The 23,084-nt window shown below is 45.5% G+C and overlaps 1 protein-coding gene across 1 annotated transcript in view; it reads right to left on the reverse strand.

Annotated features, from left to right (window-relative positions):
• LOC122797814 overlaps window positions 1-23,084 on the reverse strand; it is a 2,009,088-nt gene that overhangs the window by 858,445 nt on the left and 1,127,559 nt on the right. The window lies entirely within an intron of this gene.

Consider the following 23,084-nt stretch of genomic DNA (forward strand, 5'->3'; position numbering starts at 1 on the left):
CCCTAGACTGGGAATCATAAGAAGGATATGTCCATCCTTTAGTAGGCCAATTTCTACTAAACTTCGGAGGCTGAACCTGCAAAAAATCTTTAACAGTCTGCATAGACTTAGCCTTGTCCTCCATTTTCTTTAAAACTGCTTCCACAGGCAAACCAAACAACACATCAGACTGCAACGGAGCATCCAAAATCCTTGTCTTAACATGCTCAGCTAAATTCTGATCCTTCAGCCAGGCATGCCTGCGAAGAACAGAACCAGTGGCAGCCACCCTCGAAGAGGCCTGCACAGCATCAAAACCACATTGCAAGGAATGCTTACCCACCTGTTCAGACACATGAACTAAATCCTGCAACTCTTTACACTCAATACCTTCTGCCAGAGCATCTACCTTAGACTTCAATTGTGAAAGGAGATAATTTTGATATTTTAACATGTGGAACTGGCAATTCAAAGCCCTCATGGCTAAAGTGGAAGAAGTATACACCTTCTTTCCCCATCTATCCAAAGCCCTTGCCTCTTTATCAGGAGGAACAGGATTTTTAACAACAGAAGCCTTAACACCTTTAGGCCCCTGAGAAACAGTTTCTGGGTCTGCCCTAGGACTCTTAAAAAGATACTTATGAGCTTCAGGCACCCTATAGTACCTATCTGGTTTAACTGGGGCAGGAGGCAAAGAATCAGGGTTCAGGGAAGCCTCTGCAAAAACATCTTCCACCACATCCAGAACAGGAGGTATAGCTAAAGGCCTATGCTGGGGTAAAAACAAAAATTCCCTAAGCCTTTTCCTGGAATCAGAGAAATCTTGACCTTCCCATTTAAAATGCTCCCTCATGGAATCAAGAGTCTCTGAAAAAGAAAAATCCTCAGGAGGAGAAGCCGAAGGAGTAGAATCATCTACATCAGAATCAGAATAAGGAGGATACTCCTGTAAGTCTTCAGCCAAGACTCAGAAGCCTCGAACACTGCTCAAAACTCTCAAGCTCAGGTTCCACCCTAGGCCTCTTATCAGGAGGGGGCATAGAACCCCTAATCATAGTAATCAAATCTTCTGCCATTTTAAGCATATGTTTCTTAGGCAAAGATCCTGAAGAACTAGGAGAGACACCTGCTGAAACTAAACCTGGCCTGCCTCTCAAAGAAGCCTTGGAAACAGAAGGGGAGGGCCTAACCACCTTGGGAAGGGAGGGGAGAACAGCCACCTGAGAAGCCCCTTCAGCCTGGCCTACCTCCTGAGAGGACACATCTTGTAACAGTAAAGTCTCCCCCTGAGACTCCAAAGAAACTACTGGCAGAACCTCCGGCTCCACCGAGCCGTCTAAAGAACCGACGTCCGGGACTGACGGTTCTTCCAACCTAGGCTTAACTGCTTTGTCCTTGCGCTTTTTAGACGAAGCGGGCGGAGCATCCGACGGCATTTTATAATTACAACGCTTCCCAAAAACTAACCTGGCACAGTCTAATCTTCTCTTGATAGTGCGTTTGTTAAATCTAGCACAAGAGCGGCATCCAACAACGTCGTGCTCAGGCCCTAAGCAAGGTATACACAAGGTATGGTAATCCCTATGAGGTATCTGTTTCCCACAAGAAATACAGTTATTCACTTTTTCTGACATCCGGTTAAATACTGAGGCAAGAAAAAAACAAAATATTCCCCAACGGGGTACTTAGCCAACTTTGATTCGGTCTGATCGGTAATCATTGTAAGCAAATCCTCAGCCATCCGTAGTAATTGCTTCTGGGTCTTGGGAGTTGAATCCGAAGCAGCGTGAGAAGAAACCCTTGGTTTAACAGGAGTCTTTGACTGCCTTTGTAGAAATAGTAATATGAGAAGGCCTAAAAACCCCCTCAGAAGCCAGTACCTGCACAGCGGTTCCGGACCCATCTGAAGGAGCGACGTCCGAAGGTCCTGCAGCAGATAAAATACTAGGCCTAGATGGCTCCCCATGGGAGTCCGTGTTGGCCATCGGTTCCGAAGTGGCGGACGACAGGGGCTGCAAAAGCGCCTCACTGACGACCGCCGAACCCGAAGCTGGCTCCGGCTGCAAAGTATCCTGTTTGGACCTCGGAGGCCTATCCTTGTCCTTGCGTTTCTTTTGAATTCTGGTTGTCGGTAAGGTATCCGACGACAACCTGTAATTGAATAGTCTACCGAAATAATTCAAGGCCCAATCGTACCTACGCTTGATAGTGCGAGAATTAAACCTGGCACAGAACCGACAGCAAGAAACATCGTGGTCAGGACCTAAGCAAGGTAGACAGTAAGAGTGGAAATCTTTATGAGGTATTTATTTTCCACACGATATACAATTAACTTTTTCTGACATCGGAGGAGCAAGAAAAAGATTCCCCAACGGGGTACTTAGCTTGAGAAGAGAAGTAAAAACTTCGGACCAACGACAATCAAAGAACGTTGTCCTGAATGCGCCAACCAATGACTTGCGAGCTGCTTTCCACCGCACGGCAAGAAAGACTGGAGAAGATGGCATCGGCTGACTGCTTTATACCTCTGCGTTCTGACGTCAGGTTACTTGCTGGTACAGCCGACGCCGGACCCAGACTTTGGAATTCTGGCCGACCTCGGGCTGCCTGCCGGCAGGAACACCCTACAGTTATGACTGCAACAGTGAAATACGAAGAACATCCTTATTTACAAAGGCTGGATAATTCAAAAGTATGTCCTGGCTTTCTGCCTGAATTAGACAATCGCCCAGGTATGGGTATATTTGAATATTTCTTTGCCTGCAAAATCCAACAACAGGAGCTAGGCACTTTGCGAATACCCTGGGCGCAGTAAATAAGCCAAAGGGCAGTGCAGAGAACTGATGGTATCTTCTGCAAGATTCCCCGATTGGGATGTGCAGGTATGCTTCTTTTAAATCCAGTGTTCCAACCAGGAATCTTTGCCTAGCATAGTAAGTAATTGGTGAAGAGTCAGCACCTTGAATTTTGGAATCTCCAAAAAAGGTGTATAAAATAGACAGGTCCAGGACAGGAAGCCATGAATGGTCTTTTCTGGGTACCAGAAAAAGTCTAGAATAGAAACCTTGTCCCTTTTCCTCTTCTGGTACCAGTTGAACAGCCCCCCATGCTTAGAGAAAGTACTTGTTTTTGGGCTACTGCCCAGAGATTTGCGAGTAGGTCTGGTCACGCACTTGGTGTTGGCAACGTGTGGAAGTGAAATCTGTTTCCCTAGGACACTATTTAAAACCAATTTGTCCTGGGTAATGAGTTCCCAAGTCTTTGCATGAAGAGCAATCTTTCCCCCCAAAGGGGTAGTCAGATGCTAAGTGCTTGGAAATTTTACAAGTCATGGAGACAGTTTACCATGTGGGGGGGGGGGTCTTATTATTCCCAGACTTGGAAGTGGAGGCCCCCTACTGCTTAGTTCTGAGAGTCCCCTGGGACTGAAAACCTGGGGTTTTTGCTGCGTCTGGGTTTGGCTTGAGAAGACCTTTGAAGGGGCTGGAAAGGACCAATTCTTAGAGGGCCAGTGCCTACTAAACCTAGGAGGTTGAACTTGTAAATATTCTTTAACAGTTTGCATAGATTTAGCTTTATCTTCCATCTTTTTAAGAACTCCCTCAGTCTTGTTGCCAAAGAGGCGGTCCTGATTTAAAGGAGCATCCAACAATTTAGCTTCAAGATGATCAGGCCAAGATTGCTCCTTAAGCCAAGCATGCCTTCTGAGCACAGACCCAGTAACAGCAGCCCTGCAAGAGGCCTCTAATAGGTTCATAGGTTCATACTAGGCTATCTGCCCAAGGGCATTTATAAGCCTAGCCCATAGTTATGTGGCTTTCGCCACCCCTTTAGTTTGAATAAAAACTATGCCTATCATTTTGCTGTGCCTCTGTCAAGCAGTGACACTGAAGTAATCCCTGGGGTATATCTGCAATCTCCCATCCATTGGTCAAGATTCCTCTTGAACAAGGCCAGAGAGGTGCTCTGCCTCACATGTACCGGGATTTTGTTCCACAGCATAGGGAGTCTCTGGGTGATGAATCTGTCCCTCCAGCACGTTCTATTTATAACCGTGTCAAGGTTTAAGTCTCCCGCCCTTGTGGTTCTGAGGGATCTAGATTTTTTGAGGTGAAGTATATTCATCAAATCTGGGTCTGACATGGCCTTATATGTCAGGCACAGGTCACCTCTGAACAAGCGGTATGAGACTGAATAGAGCTGGAGTTCTTTCAGTCGGGCAGCATAAGACATATTTTTGAGACCCTTTATCCTTTTGGTGAGGAACTTTTTTTTTAATTTAAAAATTTAATAATTTAAATTTTATTAAATTTTATTTTATTTTAATTTAAAAATTTTTTTTTAATGAATCAAAACCACATTGCAAAGAATATTTTCCAACTTGTTCGGCAGAATGTATTAAATCCTGTAATTCTTTATTTTTCAGAGAGTCAGGAATCTTTCGGTTTAAGCAGTCCAATAACATGTTGCTGATATTTTAACATATGAAACTGGCAGTTTAAAGCCCTAATGGCCAAGGTTGCAGAAGTGTAAAGCTTCTTACCCTATCTATCCAGCGCCCTGGAGTCTCTATCAGAAGGGGTAGGATTTTTAGCAGTAGAAGCCTTAATGTCCTTGGGCCCCTGTTAAATAGTCTCTGGATCTGCAATAGGATTTTTGAAAAGGAACTTGTGGGACTCAGGGGCCCTGTAGTATTTGTCAGGTTTTCTTGGAGCAGGAGGCAGGGAATCAGGGGCCAAACTAGACTCCAAGAAAGCATCAACAATTTCTAGTACAGGAGGAATAGCTAAAGGCCCATGCTGAGGTAGGAGAAATAAATCCCTAAGCCTCTTTTTTGAATCAGAAAAACCATAGCTTTCCCAGTGGAAAAGCTCCCTTAGAGATGTAAGGTTTCCCCAAAAGAAAAATTCTCAGGAGTGGAAGCAGAGGGAAGACAGTCCTCTGCATCAGAATCCTCGTATGTAGGTAAGGACAAATCCAGGTCATCAGAAGAGTCAGAAAAAAACAGAATCCTGATCAGAAGATTCATAATCAACCTCAGTCCTAGGCCTCTTAGAAGGGGGGGGGGGGGTGGCTATCCCTGATTAGAGTTATTAGATCTTCAGCCATTCTTGTTTTTTAGGCACAGAGGCCTGAGCATGTGGCCTGGGCGTCAGTTTTTTTAGACATGATCGAGATTTAAGCCTAAGTAATGAAGGAGTCGATTTAATATGCAAGTCCATAGGCATGAATACACCCTCAGAAGCCAGTGTCTGCACAGCGGCTCCGGACCCATCCAATGTAGAGACATCAGCAGGTTCCATAGTTGAAGCATCTCACAGCATACCGGACTCCGAATGGGTCTTAGTAGAGGCCTGCGAATCAGAAGTAATGGGTATCCGGAGTTGCGAAAGCACCTCAATGAGTACTGGCGACTGGCTTAGAAGCATCTTCAGCAGTTTTGGACCTCGGCGGCCTGTCTTTATCTTTGCGTTTTTTTCGGAATCCTGGTAGTCGGATGGCTAACTGACATTTCTGGATAATTAAGCAGAGAACCGAAATATTTAGAGGCAAAAATATACAGACGACGGAGAGTGCTCTGATTAAATAAAGCACAAAACCGACAGCAAGGTACGTCGTGGTCAGGATTTAGGCAAGGAATACAGTACGAAAGAAAATCTTTATGAGGTATTTGCTTTCCACAAGTAAAGCAATTATTAACTTTTACTGACATTGGTAAGGAGCAAGAAAAAGTTTCCCCAACAGGGTACTTAGCTTTAGTTGAAGACTTGGGTTCTGAAACTCGAAAACAAAAATTTCAGGAGTCTGCCAACCGGCACTTGCGAACTGCTTCTGCTTCGGGCAGCACAGGGCAAGAAAGACTGCTGTAATGGTGTCGGCTGCATGTTTTATACCCCTGATGACCTGACGACATGGAAGAAGGGACAGCAACTGACGTAAGACCCAAGACTTTGTTAATCAGGCTGTCTGAGGGCAACCTGCAAGCAGATTACCCAAATGTAATGACTGCAACAGTGAAACACAATGAACATCAGGAGGGATAGCTAGAGGCCTGTGCTGAGGCAGGTTTAAGAATTCCCTCAGTCTCTTTTAAGACTGAGAATAGTCCTGGCTTTCCCTGCAGAAATGTTCCCTAAGGGTACTGCAAGGTTTCACCAAAAGAAAATTCCTCTGGAGGGGAAGCAGAGGGAATGGAATCCTCTGCATCAGTATCCTCATAGGTAGATAAGGGTAAATCCTGGTAGTCAGAAGGAAGAGCGATATCAGATTCCTGATCAGAAGAATTGGAAGGAAAATCAGTTCTAGGTCTCAGAGGGGGAGATGGCTGGCTTCCCATATTTACGGTAATGAGGTCTTCAGCCATTCTAATCATTTGTTTTTGAGGCATGTGGGCCTGAGAATGCGCTTTGGTCGTCGGTTTTCTAGGAGTAGTACGAGCTTTAGGCATGAGGAATTCTGTATTTTTAGCTTGAAAAGAAGTAGTTGGTTTAATATGAAAATCCGTAGGCCTGAATACACCCTCAAAAGCTGGTGACTGCACAGAGGCTCTGGACCCATCCAAGGTAGACACATCTGCAGGTTCCACAGACGAAGAAGCATCTCGCTGCATACCGGACTCTGAATGGGTCTCAGCAGAGGCCTGTGAATCTGTAGAAGCGGGTATCAAGGAATGCGAAAGCGCCTCACTGAGTACCGGCAGACTGGCAAATAGATTAACGGAAGCGTCGTCGGCAGTTTTGAACCTATGCGGTCTGTCTCTGTCTTTATCCTTAAGTTTTTTCAGAAGATTGGTAGTCGGATGGCTTAACTCATTCACTCCAGAGCAGCTCAGAAAAAGCTGTCTGCTTAATTCCACCATAGGAACAACAGTGCAGCCTGAGCTCATTTTCGGAAAATCCATTTTTAATACCATACAGAAAAACAAATGTTCATAACTCTAAGAGCTAGACTAAAAATGTAAATGTGAAAGTTGTTCTGCAGACATTGACCTTTCCAACAGTGTAAATGTTGATAATGCACATCAAAGTCAATATTAAATATTTGGCAAGGAATTCTGATATTGTGCATATTGTTTACCTTTTTGGACAAGCAAAGCACAATATCTTGGTCAATGTATACGAAGACCCATACAATGTGTATTTGATTTGTTTGTATGACTGTTAGCTTTAAAATGATAACTTAACCATTACTATGTGATGCTCCTTTACGGAGATAGTCACAGAAATATGATTAATATAATATTTCTCATAATTGATAAATAAACAAAGCATATCATCTCATCACCTGTAACAGACAGAGGGTGCATAGTGTAGTAGTGCGACACAATGTCAGCTTCAAAATGATGCATCATTTGTCATCACCATGCTCCCTTGCAAAGATATGACAATAATGAGAAGCATTGGAAATGTACAATTGTCATAATCCTACAAGATAAACTGATATCTGTGCATGTGTACACTGCACAGACAGTTCTTTTACCATGGTGGAAGGAGTAAAACGGTCTTCAAAATGAAGTATTACTTGGCACACTGACATGATCCCTTGGAAAGATATTTCCCAAAATATGAAAAAAATCATAATTTCCATAACCTAAGTCCAAAACAAAATTTGATATCTGTACGTGTGTACAACATAGAGGCATAGTTCTTTTACCATGTTGGAACAATGAATACTGTCTTCCAAATGAGGTATTACTTAGCACATTCAGATGCTCTCTCGCAAAGTTATATACCAAAATATGAAAAACAATCATAATTTCCATAACCAGAGTCGGAAAAATACTGATATATGTACATGTGTAGACAAATATGATTGTAAATATACACATTCCTGGTGTAGCCAACATACTGCTGAATGGATACATGCAAACAGAAAAAGCAAGGTAAGGACCGCCACTCCAGTAGTGAACCCAGGACAGGCATGGGACTTCAGTGGCAGTCAAGGCCATCTGATCTGTCCGTTAGCTGTGCTGGCTACCTACTCAAACATCTGATACCACTACAGTCTCAAGACCTCCAGTGTCAGCAGTCTGCCTTACCTATTCCTTTTCTCTCTACGTGTCCATTCAGCAATGGACCTAAGGGATCAAGTTCTGTATTACTAAGCCCTTCCTGTCATCTAAACTCTACACATGCCTGATAAAAGCAGAATAAAAAAAGAAGTATTGCAGGATGGTTATTGACTTACTAGATTGTACGCGCTAGCACTCTCCAGAAACTTTTAGTTATGTACTTACCATAAAGATAGATGTACGTGATCCATCTCGCCTACATTCATTACTGACTGGTTCGGAGCCGAGAATCGGCTCCGACTCTGCCACTATAACTAGCACGAAGTCTCTCATTGGGTGGGCCAGCCCTGTATCCCAGGATGCATCACGCCCAAATCTCCAGATCTTGTTTGCCCCAACATGATACTCCCATATACACCATACCACAAGGACAAAGTAAGAGGAGAGAAAAAAAAATATCCTCAGAGAATCAGGATACAGGTTTCCTCCAAGTCAAACAGGTAGGGGAAAGGAGGGCGGGTACGTAAGAATGTAGGCGAGATGGATCACATACATCTATCGTTATGGAAAGTACATAACTAAAAGATGTAATGTGATCCTATCTCGCCTACATTTATTACTGACTGGACAGCGTCCTTAGCACATACATCCCGGGCGGCTCACTGAAAAACACTACTGAGCACTGTGGAACCAAAGGAAGCCTGACCTCTAGAGGCCATGTCCAGTTTGTAATGAGAAATAAAGGTATGTGGAGAAGTCCAAGTATTCGCTGCACATATCTCATCTATGGATAATCTAGCATGGAAGGCCACTGAAGTTGACATAGCACTGGTAGAATGCGCCTTAACTGGAAAAGGAAGATCCTTATCCGCTGAAGCATAAATAAATGAGATGCAGTCTTCTAATCCACTTAGCTATAGTGCCCTTAGCTACAAATCTGCCGATTCTATTGTCAGAAAAAGACACAAACAACTGATCTGATTTTCTCTCCTGTTGTGTCCTACTTAAATAAAACCTCAGTTGTCTATGCACATCCAACTGGTGCAATTTGCATTCCGCCTTGTTGGAGAACCTTGGGAAAAAGACCGGAAGCTCAATAGACTGGTGGAGACTGGTGGAGACAAAGGGCAGATCTTACGGAGAAAGGAAGGATTAAGTCGCAGCGATACTCTGTCCTTGTGAAAAATTAAGGAAGGAGGTTTAGCAGAAAGAGCTTGGAGCTCCGATACTCTTCTGGCTGAAGTTATGGCTACCAAGAAGGCAGTCTTCCACGACAGAAATTTCAATTCACAGGAGGCTGCAGGCTCAAAGGGAGAGGACGTCAAAGCTCTTAGCACCACATCTAAATCTCATGGCAAGACGGGCTGCGAAACTGGAGGGCGCAGCAGCCAGGCACCTTTCAGAAAAGCTTTACACAGCTTATGGCCCATAAGGGAAGGCTCATGCGCAACATGATAATTGGAGATTGCTGCCAACTGAACCTTTACGGTGGAAGCAGCCGAACCTTGTCTAAAGAGTGTAGCTAAGAAATCTAACACCACGGACACCGGTGCTGTAAGAGGGTCCAGATCACGTTGTTGAGCCCAAATTGCAAATCTCTTCCATTTACTAGAGTATATTTTCCTAGTAGAAGACTTGTGGGACGAAGACAGAATATGAACTACTTCTGGGGTAAAAATATGCAGTCTGACTAAGGTCGGAAGTGGAGGAGCCAAGCAGCGAGCTTGAGAGTTCGGAGGGATGGATGGCGCTATTCTGACTGATGAGTCAATAGATCTGGAGCTGGGTCCAGAATCCAAGGGCCATCCACCGAAGGAAGGGGAACCAAACTTGACGGGGCCAGTAAGGTGCGATCAAAATCATTTTGCTTCCCAAGCAGGAGGCCTTCTGAATCACTCTGGGTAGTAGAGGGACTGGCGGGAAGGCGTAGAGCAGACCGGAGGGCCAATTGTGGACTAGTGCATCCCTGGGAGACTCCCCCTGTGGGGGGATCAGAGTGAAAAAAATGCTGCACTTTGCATTCAGGGGACTGGCAAAGAGGTCGCAGCAGGGAAGACCCCACTTGCAAAAGATCTGCGCAGCCACTTTGTCGTTCAGGGACCACTCGTGAGGCATCAGAATAGCTCTGCTCAGCCTGACTGCTATCACACTGGACTTCCCTGGAATATGCGCTGCCACTAGAAAGCGCTGGGAAGCGATCGCCCAATTCCACACTCTCACGGCCTCTCTGCAAAGGTGGTAGGACTTGGTTCCTCCCTGCTTGTTCAGATACCAGACCACCGACATATTGTCGAAGAGAATCGCAATAGCTCCCTTGGGAAGAGAGCTGTGAAGTGCCTGCAACGCTAGAAGCACCGCTCTCATCTCTAGAACATTGATATGCAAGTGAACCTCATGGTCTTGCCACGTACCTTGGACCGCCTCGCCCAGATAATGCCCCCCCCCCTATCTGGGAGGCGTCCGTGGTTACTGTGGCAATGGGGGGCGGGGGGGGGGGTTGAAGGGTCTCCCTTGGTCCAGATTGGAGGAAAGAAGCGAACGCAGATCTTGCCGGCATCTCTCCGTGTTGAGGATCGGGTGGGACAAGGGGTGCTCCTGATATGACCTCTGGGCCGAAAGGAGCTACTGAAGTATTTGCATGTGTAACCTGGCCAGCGGAACTAGGAGAATGGTAGCCGCCATTGATCCCAACAACTGAAGAACCCTCCTGGTTTGGGCTTTTCTGTGGGGTAGTAAAGCCAGGACCTGGGACTAACACTTTTATTCTCTCAGTCGGTAGAAAGCCTCTCATCTCTACAGAGTCTAGCTCTGCGCCGATAAAGGCAACACGCGGTGATGGCAGCATTACCGACTTTGCCCAATTGAATAAAATCCCTAGAAGATGGCCCAATTTGACAGTAACTCTCGTGTCTTGAACAAATAGATGCCTGGTGGGGGCGGTGAAGAGCCAGTCGTCTAGATAAGGAAACACCTGGAATCCTAGACGTCTCAGGTGAGCTGTCACCACTGCCAGACACATGAACACCCTGGGGGCTATGGTGAGACCAAAGGGCAGGGCCCGGAATTGAAAATGACTGGCTCCCAGACAGAAGCGTAAAAGATTCCTGGAAGCCTTGTTTATCTTGATGTGATAATAGGCATCCTTGAGGTCGAGGAAGCACATCTACAATCCTTTTTCCAGCAATGGGAAAATGGACTGAAAAGTGACCATTCGGAACTTTGACTTCTTTACAAAGCTGTTTAAACGGCCGAGATCCAGAATGGGTCTCAAGTCCCCTGTTCTTTTTGGCACCAAAAATAACCTTGAGTAAGTTCCTAATCCGATCTGGTGTGCGGGGACTTGGTTGGATGACTCCCTTTTGTAGCAGCTTCGAAACCTCTATCGCCGCCTGATCCCGTTGACTGGGTGGAACGTCCGGGATTTCCCTTGATGGAGGGGGGGGGGGGGCGATGACAAAAAATGGGAATGGTGTAACCTCCGGTGATGATTTGAAGCACCCATCGATCCCGAGTGATGGACTCCCGGGCCTGAAGATGTTCCGAAAACGACCCCCGTCTGACTCCGGAGACGCACAATCGGGTAATCCCTCAGGGACACTGGTAGGAGGAAAGTACAGTTTTGTACCTACCATAAATGTAGATGTCCGATAGATATGCAACTGCAGTCCTTACATATGGGTTGTCCTGCCTTAGGCAGCCCTTCGGTCGGCCGGATTCCAAAGTCTGGGTCTGGCGTCGGCTGATGTCACCTCTTCCCCGACGTCAGAGCGGCTGGGGTATAAAATCATCAGCCGTCGCCATCTTCTTCAGTGTTACTTGCCCCAGATGCCAGGTGCCCTCCAAGGAAGGCTAAATTTAGAGGCTGATAAAAAATTCCAGACATACACAACAGTAATAAAAAGATAAACCATAACAGATATCCCCGGCTAATTTGAAAAGGGGAGTGGACCCAAAAAGGAGAATTTACAGAGGGGTAGGAGGGAGGGAAAACCTGACTGCAGTTGCATATCTATCGGACATCTACATTTATGGTAGGTACAAAACTGTACTATGACCTTCAAGAATGCAACTGCAGTCCTTACATATGGGTTGAATACCATAGCCAAGCTGGGGGTGGTAGGCTCTAAGATAGAGATGGTGTAGCTAAAATGCCCTGCAGGACTGCCAAAGCAAAGCCTGCTCGGGATCTGGAATGTAAAGGCAGGTTGTAGTGCTTGGAAAATGTATGCACGGAGCTCCATGTAGCAGCTTCTAGAATGTCCTTTGTAGCCACCCCATATAGAAAGGCTGTGGAGGTGGCTATAGCTCTGGTGGAGTGTGGCCTGATATCGGCTGGCACACCTTTTCCATGTAAAGAATAACAATCTGATGCAGTGTCCTATCCTTTTTGAAATTGTTTGGAAATTGCCTTTCCTTGTACTCCAGCAGCGTAAGCTACAAATAGATGGTCAGACTTTGTTGGCTTTTGTTCTGTCCAAGTAGTAGCGCAGTTGTCTGTGTATGTCCAAAGTGTGCAGCAGCTTTTCTCCTTCATTTTGAGGATTGGGAAAGAAGGTAGGCAGGTGAATTGCTTGATTTAGAGACACCCTGGATATCACTTTTGGCATAAATGAGGGATTGGTTCTTAAAGAAACTCTGTCCTGATGACAAATTAGAAATGGAGGTACTGCCATGAGGGCCTGCATCTCCGAGACTCTTCTTGCTGAGGTAATTGCCAACAGGAAAACTGTTTTCCAGGGGAGAAATGGCAATTCTGAAGATGCTGCTGGCTCAAAAGGAGGAAGAGTTAATTTTTCCAACACGAAGTTGAGGTCCCATGCAGGCACTGGTGGTTTTCTGGGAGGTTTGATATTCTTTATCCCTCTTAGAAACTGTCTTAGCAAAGGATGTGAAAACACAGGTGGAGCACTGTTGTATTTTGCTGAAATTGCTGAAGCGTGTATTTTTATGGAAGAACAGGAGAGGCCCTTATGTAGCATTTCTGCCAGGTATTCTAGTATCTGTGGGATGCTCATTACTGATGCATCCTGACCCTTGTTGGCATTCCAGACGTTAAATCTCTTCCATTTGGCTGAATAAGATTTTCTGGTGGAAGGTCTGCGTGCTTCCAGTAAGATCTCTTGAACTTCCTTGGAGAGAGAGAGAGAGAGAGAGATATGGGGAGAAGTCATGGAACCCTCCAAGCTGCCAGCTGCAGAGTTTGCAGGTTGGGATGAACCGTCCTGTAATTGTGTTGAGTCAAAAGCAGAGGCCATTGAGGCAGGGGCCACGGCTTGGTGCGAGTTATGCTCCTTAGTAATGGATACCAGTGCTGTCTTGGCCAGTCTGGAATTATCAAAACGCCTTTCGGTTGTTCTGCTTTGATCTTCAGTAACACCTTGGTCATTAATGGTAGAGGTGGGAATGCATAGATTGTTAGAGAGTTCCAACTGAAGGAGAGAGCATCCATTCTCCAGGCTTGAGGATGGTGTGTCCTCGAGCAGAACTTCTTCAGATGATGATTGAGGTGTGAGGCAAAAAGATCTATGTCCGGCCTCCCCCATGCAAGAGTTATTTGTGAAAAAATGTCTGGATGCAACATCCATTCGTGCGGGTCCAAGATGTTTCTGCTTAGACTGTCTGCCAGAACATTGTCCTTGCCTGGAACAAACTGGGATTGCAACTGTATGTTCAGTTTCAGGGACTTTTTCCAAAGAGTCAATGTTAGTCTGCAGAGGGGGTAAGAATGAGTGCCTCCCTGTTTGTTTATGTACCACATAGCAGTGGTGTTGTCTGTCTTTATTAGCAGATGACCTTGCTGAAGAAATTTTCCGAAAGCCTCGATTGCATGAATCACTGCCAACATCTCTATTTGATTGATGTGTAGATGCACTTCCCAGGGTGTCCACCGCCCTTGAATGCATCTGCCCTCCATGTGCGCCCCCCATCCATGATCTGAAGCGTCCGTTGTGATGGTTTGGTTTGTTTGAGGTTTGTTGAAAGACATGCCTTTGTTTAGCTGGCTTGCTTGAGCCCACCACAAAAATTCCTTTTGTAGACACGGAATGAGTGGAATAATTGCTTCTAAGTTGTGGCTGTGTTGAGACCATAAACTTTTTAGGTACCATTGTAGTTTTATCATGTGTAGTCTTGCCAGTGGAATGAGAAGAATGCAAGACGCCATGAAACCCAGGGCCTGCAGGATTTTCCTTGCAGTCATCTGGGTGCGCTTTGCTCGGCTTTTGAAGTAATCTGGTAATTGCTCTTGCTTTTCTTCTGTGAGGAAAGCCATTTGTGAGTTTGTGTCCAGTTTGGCTCCTAGAAAAATTATTTGTTGGGATGGCAGTAGTCTTGATTTTTGAATGTTGACTGTGTATCCCAAAGCCTGTAGTAAGTGAATGACATAGTTCAAGTTTCTTATCAAGGCTTGCTTGCTGTCCGCTTGTATAAGGCAGTCGTCCAGGTAAGGGTATATTTGTATCCCCTGGAGTCTGCAATGTGCAATTACTGATGCCAGGCATTTCGTGAATACTCTGGGCGCAGTAGATGAGCCAAAAGGCAATGCTGAGAATTGATAATGCTCTGACCCTGCAAGAAATCTGAGGTATCTTCTGCAGCTGTGTCTGATTGGGACATGCAGGTATGCCTCCTTGAGGTCCAGAGTAACCAGCCAAGACCCCTTGCCCAGCATGGGAAGAAGTTGCTGTAACGTCAGCATTTTGAATTTTGGCACAATGAGAAAAGTGTTTAGAGCGGACAAGTCCAGTATAGGTCTCCATTGCTTTTCTTTTCTTGGAACAAGGAAAGTACAGTTTTGTACCTACCATAAATGCAGATGTCCGATAGGTATGCATCTGCAGTCATAACATATGGGATGTCCTGCCTTAGGCAGCCCTTCGGTCAGCCGGATTCCAAAGTCTGGGTCTGGCCTCGGCTGATGTCATACTTTCCCCGACGTCAGAGCTTCTGGGGTATAAAGGCATCAGCCGACGCCATTTTCCTCAGTGTTTCTTGCCCCAGATGCCAGGTGCCCTCTAGGAAGGCTAAATTTGGATAAATGCTGAAAAGTTCCAAACAGTAGCAAATTATATATATATATATATATATATATATATATATATATATATATATATATATATATATATATATATATATACAAACAAATACACCATAATAGATTCCCCCAGCTAGCTGAAAGAGGGGTAAGCACCCTAGGAATACCACAGAGGGGAAGGAGGGTGGGTAATCTTGACTGCAGATGCATATACCTATCGGACATCTACATTTATGGTAGGTACAAAACTGTACTATGTCCTTCAAAGATGCATCTGCAGTCATAACATATGGGTAGAATACCATAGCCAAACTGGGGGAGGAGGTACTAAGAGAAGGATGGTGTAGTTAAGATCCCCTGCAGAACTGCAGTTGCAAACCCTGCTCGGGATCTGGAGTATAAAGGTAGATTGTAATGCTTGGCAAATGTATGCACGGAGCTCCAAGTAGCAGCTTCTAAAATGTCCTTGGTAGCCACCCCTTGTAGGAAAGCTGTAGTGGTGGCTGTGGCCCTTGTGGAATGAGGCCTGATATTTTCAGGAGCTGTCTTTCCATGAAAAGAGTAGCAAAAGCGAATGCAATTTCCTATCCATTTTGAAATTGTCTGTTTGGAAATTGCTCTTCCTTGCACCCCAGTTGCATATGCTACAAAAAGTTGGTCAGTTTTTCTGTTGGTTTTATTTCTGTCCAGATAGTAGCGTAGTTGTCTGTGTATATCCAAGGTGTGCAAAAGTTTTTCTCCTTTATTCTGTGGGTTAGGGAAGAACATAGGCAAATGAATAGCTTGGTTCAAGGATACCCTGGATACCACCTTTGGCATGAAAGTAGGACTGGATCTCACTGACGCACTATCCTGGTGGAAAATAAGAAAAGGCTGCACTGCCATTAATGCCTGTAACTCGGATACTCTTCTTGCTGAAGTGATTGCCAGAAGAAAAGCAGTATTCCAAGATAAAAACTGGAGGTCTGCTGATGCTGCTGGTTCAAAAGGAGGTGGTGTCAATTTTTCCAGCACAAAATTGAGATCCCATGCAGGTAGAGGGGGTCTCCTTGGAGGTTTAACATTTCTGATCCCTCTCAAAAATTGTCTGAGAAGAGGGTGAGAGAAGATAGGAGGATCCATATTGTATTCTGCTAAAATTGCTGAAGCATGAATCTTAATGGAAGAATAAGACAGGCCAATGTGGTACAATTCTGCTAAGTATTCTAGGATGTGTGCTATGTTTGCCACTGTGACATCTGTGCCCTTTGATGTGCTCCAAATGAGAAATCTCTTCCATTTAGCCGAGTATGTCTTCCTTGTGGAAGGTCTGCGAGCCACCAGGATAATGTCCTTGACCCTCTGAGATAAAACAGTTTGGTTTGGTTTTAAGGAATTTTCCAGGCAGTTAGTTGCAATGTTTTCAAGTTTGGATGCAGGGTCTTGAAATTGTTCTGCGTTAGAAGAAGAGGCCATAGGGGTAGAGGCCATGAGTTCGCCTGAGACATGCTTCTCAGTAGCAGATACCAGTGTTGCCTTGGCCAGTCCGGAGCTATTAGTATCACCTTTGGCTGTTCCTCCCTGATCTTCAGTAGAACCTTGTACATCAATGGGAGAGGTGGAAAGGCATATACTGTTAGGGCATTCCAGCTGAAAGAGAGAGAGTCCACCCTCCAGGCTTGTGGGTGGTATGTACTTGAGCAGAATTTCTTCAGTTGGTGGTTGAGTGGGGAGGCGAACAGATCTATCTCTGGCATTCCCCATTTCCTTGTTATGAGTTTGAAGATGTCTGGATGCAGCATCCATTCGTGTGCATCCGTGGTAGTTCTGCTTAAGCTGTCTGCTAGTGAATTCTCTTTTCCTGGTGCAATTTGGCCTGCAGCTGGATATTGAGATTCAGGCATAGGTTCCACAGATTCATTGCCATCCGGCATAGAGGGTAGGAATGTGTGCCTCCCTGTTTATGTACCACATGACCGTGGTGTTGTCTGTCCTTATTAACAGATGTCCTTGCTGGAGGAATGGTTTGAATGCCTCGATTGCATGCTTCACTGCCAGCATCTCCTTTTGGTTTATGTGCATGCTTAGCTGCCCTTGAGGCCATAGGCCTTGGATACATTTGTCCTCCATGTGTGCTCCCCATCCTAGGTCTGAGGCGTCCGTGGTGATGGTCTGCCTTGTTTTTGGTTTGTTGAAAGGCAACCCTCTGTTGGTCTGGCAGGCCTGAGCCCACCACAGGAATTCCTTTTGAAGGCATGGAATGATTGGTATCATGGTTTCTCGACTGTGTTGAGACCATACATTCCTTAGGTACCATTGTAATTTCCTCATATGCAGCCTGGCATGTGGAATCAAGATTATGCAGGATGCCATGTAACCCAGGGCCTGCAGGACTTTCCTTGCAGTAAGCTGAGTTTGTCTTGTCAAAATCATGAAATAATCTGGAAGTTGTTTTTGTTTTTCTTCTGTGAGAAAAACCATTTGAGTGATTGTGTCCAGATCCGCACCCAAAAAGGTTATCCTTTGGGATGGCACTAGTCTTGACTTTTGGATATTGACTGTGTATCCCAAGGCCTGTAGCAGGTGTATGACATAGGCCAAGTCCTTTAACAATTTTGTCTTTTTGTCCGCTTGTATTAGGCAGTCGTCCAGGTATGGATAAATTTGAATTCCCTGAAGTCTGCAATGTGCAATTACTGATGCCAGGCATTTCGTGAATACTCTGGGCGCAGTAGTTAAGCCAAAGGGCAATGCTGAGAATTGATAATGCTCTGATCCTGCAAGAAATCTGAGGTGTCTTCTGCAATCTGGTCGGATAGGGACGTGCAGGTATGCCTCCTTGAGATCTAGAGTCACCAGCCAAGACTCCTTGCCCAACATGGGAAGAAGTTGCTGTAGGGTCAGCATTTTGAATTTTGGCAAAAATGAGATACGTGTTCAGTGCGGACAAGTCGAGAATAGGCCTCCATTGGTTTTCTTTTCTTGGTACAAGGAATAATCTGGAGTAAAATCCTTGGCCTTGTTCTATAGATGGTACCCTTTCTATCACTTTCATCTGAAGTAAATTGCTGATTTGTCTTAAAGCCTCTGCCTTCTGGTTTGGTGGAAGGTTTGGCATTCCGCCCCCTTTTTGGTAAAGTGTGGAAGTGAAACCTGTATCCTTTGTCTATTGTTTGCAATGTCCATGTATCCTTTGTAATGCAATGCCGGTTTTTTGAGAATAAAGCCAGCTTTCCGCCCAAGGGAGCTTCCAGTTGATCCCTGGTAGGCGGAATCAGAGTCAAGTCATTGGGTCTGTCCTGTGGTAGTGGTTGTAGTTGCAGCTGTGGCACTACTCCTCTGGTTGGCAGGCTGCCACTGACGGCCCCTGTAGGCACCCTTTGATTGACCTCTGCCTCTAGGGCGTCTGTTCCTGCCCCTCTGTGCTCTGGAGTTGTCTGGAAAGGACCAATTCTTTGTAGGCCAGTTTCTGCTGAACCTCGGAGGTTGGACCTGCAGAAATTCCTTTACTGTTTGCACAGATTTTGCTTTTTCTTCCACCTTCTTTAGAATCTCCTGTGCAGGGGAGCCAAATAAATTTTTTCTCCATTGGAGCATCAAGGAGTTTAGCCTTGACATGGTCTGGCAAAGATTGCTCCTTTAACCAGGCATGCCTACGAATTACTGCCCCAGTCATAGCTGATCTAAATGAAGCCTCCAGTGCATCATAGCCACATTTTAAGAAATGATTACTGACCTGCTGAGAGTTGTGTACCAAATCCTGAAGGGATTTACGGTCTAAAGGTTCAGGAGAAGAAAGCTTCTTATTCAGCTGATCTAACAAAAATTCTTGGTACTGTGTCATATGGAATTGACAGTTTAATGCGCTGGCAGAAAGTAGCAGATGTATAAACCTTTTTTCCCCATCTCTCTAATGCTCTAGACTCTCTTTCAGAGGGTAGGGGATTTTTGGCAGTAGCAGCTGCAACCCCTTTAGGGCCCTGAGAAATAGTTTCTGGGTCTGCAGCATGGGCTTTATACAGGTGGAAGTGAGAAACCGGGACCTGTAATATCTGTCAGGTTTGGCAGGGTCCAGGGGAAGAGAATCAGGTGCAGTACTGACATCATTGTACACATCATCAATTACAGTTAGAACAGGTGGTATGGCTAAGGGCCTATGCTGGGACAAATGCAAAAAGGTCCTTAATCTTTTTCTAGAATCAGAGAAATCCTGACCCTGCCATTGAAAGTGCTCCCTCATAGGTTCATAGGTTCATACTAGGCTATCTGCCCAAGGGCATTTATAAGCCTAGCCCATAGTTATGTGGCTTTCGCCACCCCTTTAGTTTGAATAAAAACTATGCCTATCATTTTTCTGTGCCTCTGTCAAGCAGTGACACTGAAGTAATCCCAGGGGTATATCTGCGATCTCCCATCCATTGGTCAAGATTCCTCTTGAACAAGGCCAGCGAGGTGCTCTGCCTCACATGTACCGGGATTTTGTTCCACAGCATAGGGAGTCTCTGGGTGATGAATCTGTCCCTCCAGCACGTTCTATTTATAACCGTGTCAAGGTTTAAGTCTCCCGCCCTTGTGGTTCTGAGGGATCTAGATTTTTTGAGGTGAAGCATATTCATCAAATCTGGGTTTGACATGGCCTTATATGTCAGGCACAGGTCAAATAAACAGCTCTTGCAGGTTTTGAACCCAGGACCCTTGTGCACTATAGTCACAGCAGTTAACCACCAAGCCATCACAGCTGTGATCATGGAGTGTAAAGTCTCCCCAAAGGAAAATTCTTCAGGTGGGGAGGCCGAAGGAATAGAATCTTCTGCATCTGAATCCTCATAAGGCGAGTAGGCCCCTTCCTGATGGTCTGACAAATCAGATCCATCCGTGGAGTAATCAGAGGAGAGAGGTTCAGAGGGATCAGTCCTGGGCCTTTTGTCTGGTGGAGGTTGGGAGGCCCTGTCTGGGTGAGGTTGGGAACCCCTAATTAAGGATATAAGGTCCTCAGCAAGACTGAGAATCTGAGAACTTGAGGAAGGCCTCTGGGAAGTAGATTTGGCAGGCAAAGCTTTTGAAAGTTTGGCAGCTTTAGCCCCGGAGAAGGCCTTAATAGACATAGAAGCTGGGGGCCTAGCTGCCCCACGTGCAGGGGTAGAAATGTCCAAATGTATGGTGTCGGACAATTCTTGAGCACTAGCGTCGGTAGGGAGTTCTGAAGCCGACTCAGCCGGGGCATCTCTGGCCTCGGTGGTATGGTTTCGGTAGTAGTAACCACCGTGGACTCTGTTTCAGCTGAAACCGAGACACTCGAGGTAGACCTAGCCGTGGTTTCAGCCGAAACCGCGGGCCGCGAGTGTCGGTCCTTTTCCTTGCGTTTTTTGGCCATATGCGAAGTCGGAGTCTCAGACGGCATTTTATAAGCAAAATCGGTTCCAAAAAATTCTTCTGCAAACTCTGACCGACGTCTAAGAGTCCGTCGGTTGAAGGAGGCACAGGCTAAACAAGCTGATACGTCGTGGTCTGGGCCTAAGCAAGGAAGGCAGTAAGAATGGAAATCCTTATGAGGTATTTGTTTCCCACAAGTTAAACAATTATTTACTTTGTCTGACATCGGCTGAGGCAAGAAAGAGTCCCCAACGGGGTACTTAGCTTTTTTCGAAGTCTTCGGTAGCTGAAATATCTGGATCTGACCGACCGGCACTTGCGAACAGCTTCTGCTTCGGGCACCGTGCGGCAAGAAAGACTGAGGAAAATGGTGTCGGCTGATGCCTTTATACCCCAAAAGCTCTGACGTCGGGGAAAGTGCGACATCAGCCGAGGCCAGACCCAGACTTTGGAATCCGGCTGACCGAAGGGCTGCCTGAGGCAGGAAAACCCATATGTTATGACTGCAGATGCATCCTTGAAGGACATCAGTCTTGAGTAGAATCCCTGGCCTTCTTCCTAAGAAGGCACCTTTTCTATTGCTTTGATTTGTAGCAGCTTTGAAACTTGTATGAGTGCCTCTGCCCTTTAATTTTGTGGCAGGTTTGGCATGCCTTGTCTTGTTGGTAAGGTATGGAAGTGGAACCTGTAACCTTTGTCTATTATGTCCAGAATCCATTTGTCCTTTGTTAAAACGTGCCAATTTTTTTGAAAATAAGGATAATTTTCCGCCTAAGGGAGCTTCTCTTTGAGCCTTGGTCGGTGGTGTCAAAGTCAAGTAATTGCGATTGTCCCTGTGGAGCAGTGGAAGTTCCTGTGCCACTTCTCTGATTAGTTGGTTGCCATTGGCGGCCCCTGTAGGAGCCTCGCTATTGCCCTCTACCTCGAGCACGCCTGTTTTTTCCCCTTTGGAACTTGTCAGTGTCTGGAAAGGACCAATTCTTCGAAGGCCAATTCCTGCTGAACCTTGGTGGCTGAACCTGGAGGAAATCTTTGACTGTTTGTACTGATTTAGCCTTTTCCTCAATTGATTTCAACACATCCTGAGCATTAGCACCAAATAGCTTGCGTTTTTCCAGAGGTGCATCTAGAAGCTTTACTTTAACATGATCTGGCAAAGCCTGTTCTTTCAACCAAGCATGTCTATGTATGACGGCCCCTGTCATAGCTGCCCTACTTGAAGCTTCCAATGCATCATAACCACACTGAAGAAAATGATTGCTAACCTGCTGGGTATTATGAACCAAATCCTGCAAAGCCTTTCTATCTAAAGGCTCAGGAGAGGCTAACTTTTTCTGCAAATCATCCATCAGGAAATCCTGATACTGAAAGATATGAAAAAGATAGTTAAGAGCCCTCATGGCAAGGGTGGTTGAGGTATAAACTTGTTTGCCTCACCTCTCGAGGGATCTAGATTCCCTGTCTGCGGGCAAAGGATTTTTGGCCGTGGAAGTGGCTACTCCTTTGGCCCCTGGGAAATAGTTTCTAGATCAACAGAATGGGCCTTAAAGAGATGTTTATGAGTTTCAGGAAAGTACAGTTTTGTACCTACCATAAATGTAGATGTCCGAGAGGAATGCATCTGCAGTCCTTACAAATGGGTTGTCCTGTCATCAGGCAGCCCTTCGGTCGGCCGGATTCCAAAGTCTGGGTCTGGCTTCGGCTGGTGTCGCACTTCACCTGACGTCATTGCGGCAGTTTTCGGGTATAAAGGCATCAGCCGACGCCATTTCCCTCAGTGTTTCTTGCCCCAGATACCAGGTGCCCTCTTGGTAGGCTAAATTTGGATAAATGCCAAAGTTTCCAAATAGTAGAGAGCAAACACACAAAATAAACATGTATGTACATATATACAAACAAATACACCATAATAGATCCCCCCCAAGCTAGCTGAAGATTGGTAAGTACCCTAGGAGTACCTCAGAGGGGAAGGAGGGTGGGTAATCCTGACTGCAGATGCATTCCTCTCGGACATCTACATTTATGGTAGGTACAAAACTGTACTATGTCCTTCAAGGATGCATCTGCAGTCCTTACAAATGGGTAGAATACCATAGCTAAACTAGGGGAGGAGGAAAAGAGAATAGATTATGGTGTAGTCAGGATCCCTTGCAAAACAGCAGTGGCAAAGCCAGCACGGGATCTACACTATAGAGGTAAGTTATAATGCTTGGCAAATGTATGCACGGAGGTCCAAGTAGCAGCCTCTATAATGTCCTTGGTAGCCACTCCTCGTAAGAAAGCTGTGGTAGTGGCTGTGGCCCTTGTGGAGTGAGGCCTGATGTTCTCTGGAGTTTTCTTTCCATGGTAGGAGTAACAAAGTCTAATGCAATTTCCTATCCATTTGGAGATTGTCTGTTTAGAAATTGGTTTTCCTTCTTTTCCTGTTGCATAAGCTACCAGAAGCTGGTCAGTTTTTCTATTGTTTTTTGTCCTGTCCAGGTAGTAGCGTAATTGCCTGTGTACATCCAAGGTATGTAAGAGCTTTTCTCCCCTGTTCTGTGGATTGGGGTAGAATGTAGGAAGGTGGATAGCCTGATTTAAAGAGACTCTGGATACCACCTTAGGCATAAATGTAGGATTTGTTCTCATGGACACTATCTTGATGGAAGATCAGGAAGGGTTGTACTGCCATTAATGCTTGTAGTTCAGAGACCCTTCTTGCTGAAG

The sequence above is a fragment of the Protopterus annectens genome, chromosome 3.part1, assembly GCF_019279795.1.
Source record: "Protopterus annectens isolate FY-2018-M chromosome 3.part1, PAN1.0, whole genome shotgun sequence".
NCBI classification, from domain to species: Eukaryota; Metazoa; Chordata; order Ceratodontiformes; family Protopteridae; genus Protopterus; species Protopterus annectens.